The sequence below is a fragment of the Bombus bifarius genome, unplaced genomic scaffold (genome assembly GCF_011952205.1).
Source record: "Bombus bifarius isolate JDL3187 unplaced genomic scaffold, Bbif_JDL3187 scf7180000008004, whole genome shotgun sequence".
Classification (NCBI taxonomy): Eukaryota; Metazoa; Arthropoda; class Insecta; order Hymenoptera; family Apidae; genus Bombus; species Bombus bifarius.
The window spans coordinates 42,729-48,899 of NW_022884382.1; the positions used below are offsets into that span (position 1 = coordinate 42,729).

Sequence of the window (6,171 nt, forward strand, 5' to 3'; positions counted from 1 at the left end):
GGAGCAACAGTGGGAGAAGCATATTGTTGTTTAGAAGCTTTATAGAAGTTATTTTGTTATATGGAGCGGAGATGTCGACTAAAATCGAGAAAATAGAACAAATAAAAGTACATAAGATGGATACTAGGATTGGATTGCAATACATCTGCATATATTATCCTAGAAGAAGTGAAGGTACAGGACATCTTCGGAAAAATATGAAGAAAAAACTGGGGAAAAACAAGAACAAAATAATAACATAATGTTGAAAATAAATAAAAGAAAAAGAATATAGCAAGTTGAGAGAATGAAAGAGGAACTACAGAAAACCATAAAACAAGGGCAATAGTAGTAAGCTAGTATACTACTAGCAGTTGAAAAAATAGTAAACAGAAATTCAAGCAAAGATACAGAGCAATACGTATTAAATACGTTTTTGATCATGAAATACAATGCAAGAAATTAAAGAGTAATACGAAGGTTCAGATGCGGTGACATAAAGAGAGATAAATATTAAAAAATGGTCGGAGAAAACAAATACAGGTTATGCACTGAAGAGGAAGAGACGATGGAAAATTTAATAGGGAATTGACAAGAACTACAAAGGACAGTTGCTAATACTGAAAGGCTTGAGAAAAGGAAAGGAATGGATGAGAGGAGTTATCAACAAAAGCAGGCAATATGAAAATAGTACAATTGTATTTTCGACCAATCGCGGGGAGACGCAATCGCGAGGAGAGACGTCAACGGGAGTCGTAAATTCCCGTTACGATTATAATAATCGACACCACGAGTTGATCGATCCCCTGATTTCGGTTAAGATAATAGTTAGTAGTAATAAAAAGATTCAGTTAGTATAACACTGTGATTCACAGAATTATAAATTATATATTTCCAACACTTAAGTTACACTGTTGAGTAGATATAAATCGTAGATGACACTTTGTCGCACGAAGATAAGATAGATATGCACAATAGAGCAAAGCTCTTATAGTTAAATTTAGTATGTTAGTGGACGTAGCACTCGAGGATACTTAATAGAGGAGGTGAATGTTCGACAATACCGAGAACCGATTTAGATAGTTGATGTGAGTTACACTCCTCTAGCGTTGTGCTTAGACTTAAACGTTAGGCGTTAAATTTTTGTACTTTAGTAGTTGACTTTTCTAGCGGTGCAGAAGAAGTAGTTGAGTTGACCCTCCTGATGTCGCAGAAGAAGTAGATGAGTTTTCTAGCGGTGTAGAAGAAGTGAAGTACAGTGACGATGCTGTGTCGGAGGAAAGCTAGCGATGGGTGTGTCTGCCAACGCCCTGGCCGCGCTGAGTGCACTCGTTTCCGTCAGATCACGAAAGTTAAGCAGCGCCGGGCACGGATAGTACTTAGATGGGTGATCGCCTGGGTCTCCGTGTGGCGTTGGCGAAACGCGCTGGGGCCCCCCCCCCGTGGGGTTCGGGCTTGGGCGCTTGGCGGCTCAGCGCCTTGGGGCCGCCAAGCAGTCCAGTAGGGGAACCGGACTGCGTGGCACGGCGGCTCCGGCGACGAGGCGCGGTGTGACAATGGTCACACACCGCTCCATCAGCAGTGGTATTAGGTGCGCGGGAGAGGCTCCGTTGCGACGCTCACAGCGGTTCCCGGGCCTCTCTCGATTGCAGCCGGGACGGTTATCGTGAAGGTTTTAGTCGGTTGGAGTCCGACACTACCACGCCGCTTTCCCCAGAAGTGGCCTGGCGTCCGTGCGGATTTCCTCCACGTAAAATATTAAAAAAAAAAGCGATGGGTGTGTTTAGCGCACGGGACCATCGAATTTGTTCATGACATTTTTGGTCAGGAAAGTGAGGGCAGTATACATTGCTTCTGATTGGATAAACGAAGGTTGGTGGACTAGGAAGGGTCTTAGCCGCCCTCGATAGAAAGTTGCTAGTAGGAAGCATCGTACGTGAGAAAAACTAACTTTCCCTTGTCAAGCCGTAGTAGACAATAGTGTTTAGAAAATAATTTGGAAAAACGATATTTGTTCGGTTTGAAGGACCTTAGCTAGCAAATTACTGGGATTTATGATGGGTCCTTAAGACTATTGAGGGTATGCAGTAAGGATGAGCGGACATCTGGTTTCCGTCTGGCCCGCGGTGTATGGCCTGGTCTAGGTAGAGGGTCGCCCGACGTAACAACAATTATACAACAAACTCCGCGCAAAGCGAAGTTTTAAGTGAGTAAAATCTTAAAGATAAGTGTTAAATCTATTAATAACAATAATTCGTTGGTTACAACATAATTTATAGGATACTTATTAATTTTAGTTTAGTTTAGTTTATACTAGTTATTAAAAATAACTTGTAAGCCCCCCCCCCCTCCTTTCAAAGGCCGAAAAACATATGAGATTATGTTAGTTATAGAAAATTGAATGGGAGCCATAACCATAAAAAAACCTTATATTTATACTATGTATAGAGTGTTAAGAAATGTTTTGTTGCGGCTATTCCAGGTGCATCCTACACCTTTGAATCGGGAATGAACCATTCTCATAAAAATTGGTAAAAAAGTGTCTTCATTGTTGAAAATGATTTTAATTACGTAAGTTTTACATTTCCAATGAAGCATGTGATCAGTCTTTTGATCAAATTTTTGTAAAAGGAAATCTGATCGACCTTCATTCGTTTTCGCTGTTGAATCCTATGTTTTGCGCAATGCCGACAAGGTCAACGTTCTTTTCTTCTTTCTTCTAGTATTTTAGAACATTCTTCTTCAAAAACCAAAGTTACTAACTCAATCCCGATGATCACTAATTTCACTTGTGGACATTTTTCAGATTAAAACTTATTAAAAATTATGTAAGCTCAATTATAGCACAAGAGAAACTGGTAAATTAGGAAATTAAATATTAAAGAATTTATTAGAGATGTCGCTTATATGAAAGTGTGTCAGTTTTATTCTGAGAATTATAAAACTTATAAAAATTTCTGTGGTATAAAACATTATCTTTTGTTTACTGAATATTATCATTATTAAATTATTGCTTGTTTATTTCATAATATATATTTTGATAGATTAATCTTTTATTTATTTAATTTTAGATAAAGCTATTTAAGCAGTGAATTCCTCTCAAAATATAGTTCAGGCATTAAATGTAAATCAATAAAAGCAATTATCATATTTATGAAAACAACAATAATGGCAATGAAAAAGTTGGCAGTATAAGAATTTTTGAGAGTTTCCATCAGGATGGTCGTTTTCCACAATTTCTATGTTTTATTTATTTAAATCATGCCTATTTTTAACTTTAGTTAAAAATAACCAATTAATGCTAAACATTACTTTGAGTCCCTATTACAACTAAAATATGTAGTTGAACTTGGAACAATATTTTTGTAAATATTTCGTTATCGATAACAATTAGATATAGAATATACAGAGTGTTCGGCTAAAAATGTAAAAAAAATTTAAGGAGTAAATCTTGAAGCGAAATTAAGATAAAAATCAAGAATAAAAAATTACGTTTTCGGCTTTATCTTTTAGTTATTGACAATTAAAAATTAACCGATATATCCCTGTGCGCGAGCAAACATTCTTACGCGAGGCTGCCTAAGCAACAGAGCGCACAGTGATCCTCAATCCGAACGACGTATGAGCGGCAGCTTAAATCGTACAAGCCGTAGAGAAAATAACCATGGTATTCGTAGAAGTAAACAACCCCGCGCGACGTTTTGCACAAGAACTGGTAGTTGATCATTAAACTTGCTTATTCGTGGAAATTTGACATTTTGTAGGAACTATTGAAAACCCGCTCTGATCGCCGGAGTGCGTGAGAATTGAAAAGATTTCCGAGACATTTAAACGCAGAAGTGTATTTCAGAACTAACGGCAAAGTCTTCTTCGTGAAACTAACGAACCGAGAATAACGAATCTTCTTAATTTTCTTCCTAGAGATTTTAACGAACGAGAAATAATGAAATAATGAAATGAAAGATGAATAGAGTATCATTATCTCTATTGAAATATTTATAGCATGTTACACATGCACAGGACGAGAACCTTTTCTCCCATATTGATTTTTCATAACTAGTCATGACTTAATTTTCAGACGGCTTCCCCTAGGCTTCAATATATGAGTGTCGAAATCTGTTTATATAAACATATCCATATCACGCCATAGCAGAGAGGAAATGAAAATATTCACGCCGGTAGTTCTAATTATTTCACAGTACAAGCGCTGCACCATGCAACCAAATGAGGGAATGAACGTTAACATATATAAGAACTTATAAAATTGTTCGGTTACAATTTAGAACATAGAAGCTATGTATTTAAGCTTAAAGTTAGGTATCTGCCCTGTTTGGTTGCTCAGTAGCTTAAGCAAGAACCTATTGAGTTCTACAAGAATCTATTTAATTGTACGGTTCTATAGATAAATTAATATTTACTTTTGTAGATATTAATTTATAATTAATTAATATCTATTTATAATTAATTAATTAATTTTCCGAGATAGACAAGTGTGAGAATGACAAAATCGTGCAATTATGAAACTAATTGTAAGTTGATTAAGAAAAAAATTAATTTTTTACTATATTTTTTGTAGGGAAGGAAAGATCAAATGTTATTCGCCATCTATGAACTGTTGCTAGAAGCAGAAAAGAAATGAGAGTGTCACGTTCGCAGTTTTAGTTGTTTCACATTACAAGTGCTGCACCATACACCCTAGAGGTAAAAGGAATACATGTTAGCATGTACAACAACCTATAAAATTAGGGATCTGTTTTATTGATTACACGTTAGCATATACAAAAACCTACGCATTTAAATTCGAAGTTAGAGATCTGCCATGTTTGGTTGCACACTAGCATAGACAAGAACCTAGAGTTCCATACTACAAGAATTTATTTAATTGTACGGTTCTGCAGAAAAATTCATATTTACTTCTCTATCAGAGATAGACGAGTATGAGAATAACAAAATCACACAATAATGAAACTAGTTATATGTTGTCTAAAAAAGCGAAATTAATTGTTTACTATACTTTTTTTACACATAAAAGAGAATATTACCTCTCAAACGATAATGGGTCAATGAAATGATGCCATAATTTCAATATATTTTTTATACACGATAATATTTTAGATTTAACATTACACTTACTTTCGTCACGTTAATGTTTTCGTGTAGTAAAATCTAAATATCAATTGTTAAATAGTAAATCGGTGATCAATGAATAATATTTCTGACGAAATGTATGGATCTCTGGTATCTGATTTACATGTTCATTTACAAAAACCATAAAAATAGAAAAACTAACTATAGGTAAGGTGTAAGAACATGAAGATGTAACGACTAATTTGTATAACCACGTAACGAGCCACGTTTTTTATCCATCGTACTTTCATTAATGATACAAATTTGTTAATTCTATGAATTTTGATCTTGTTAAAATTGGAAGAATTATATTAAGATGAACATTTCACATTGTATTGCAAAAAGTGACATTCCTCATTTCGTATCCAGCGAAAGAATGAAAAAAAACCAAGAGAAAAATTGTGAAAGATGAAACAAAAATACGAAATCTCTTAACGAAAATTTGAAAAGTAGTCAATTAGAACTCCCTACCAAAAAGTTATTTTTAAAAATATAGAAAATTATGCCAATATTTGGAAAATTTCATTTCAGAAGCAAATTGAAAACTTTTACGAGAATTTAATATATATATATGTTTTACACAAAGATGTACATATGTAAGTTTGCTCTACCAGTGCTGCGTGCCATGTGCATATTTCTCCTGCACTATTCACCAGTATGAACTAGAATCGCGAGACTGCACATTTCTCCTTTCGTTGTATAGTTGTTTCTCTCATTAAGAGTACCGGAGACGAAATTAGCGAACAATGCAGACATTGATCACCAGAGGCCCTTATTCGCAATGTCTATCTTTCAGCATTTTTAACACTGATCTGAAAATATTCCCATACATCTCTGCTAAAAACACAATCATATAAACAGGTCTTAACGCCCATACAGCGAAAGCATAGAAAATATGAAAAATTAACATAGAAAATGAGAAGATTCACAATCTGTGTATATGTGATATGCCCTAAATGTCTCAGACAGAGACAGAAACATTCTCCTCATTTCTGTCTGTTCCGCGAGAGCGAGAACCTTGTTGTCTTCCATGTTGATTTCTTGTGACCAAATTTTTAGACGATT

At 35.2% G+C, this 6,171-nt stretch overlaps 1 pseudogene; it reads left to right on the forward strand.

Moving 5' to 3' along the window:
* Positions 1 to 1,280: 1,280 nt before the first annotated feature.
* LOC117206307 lies at positions 1,281 to 1,398 on the forward strand (annotated as a pseudogene).
* The last annotated feature ends 4,773 nt before the right edge of the window (positions 1,399 to 6,171 follow it).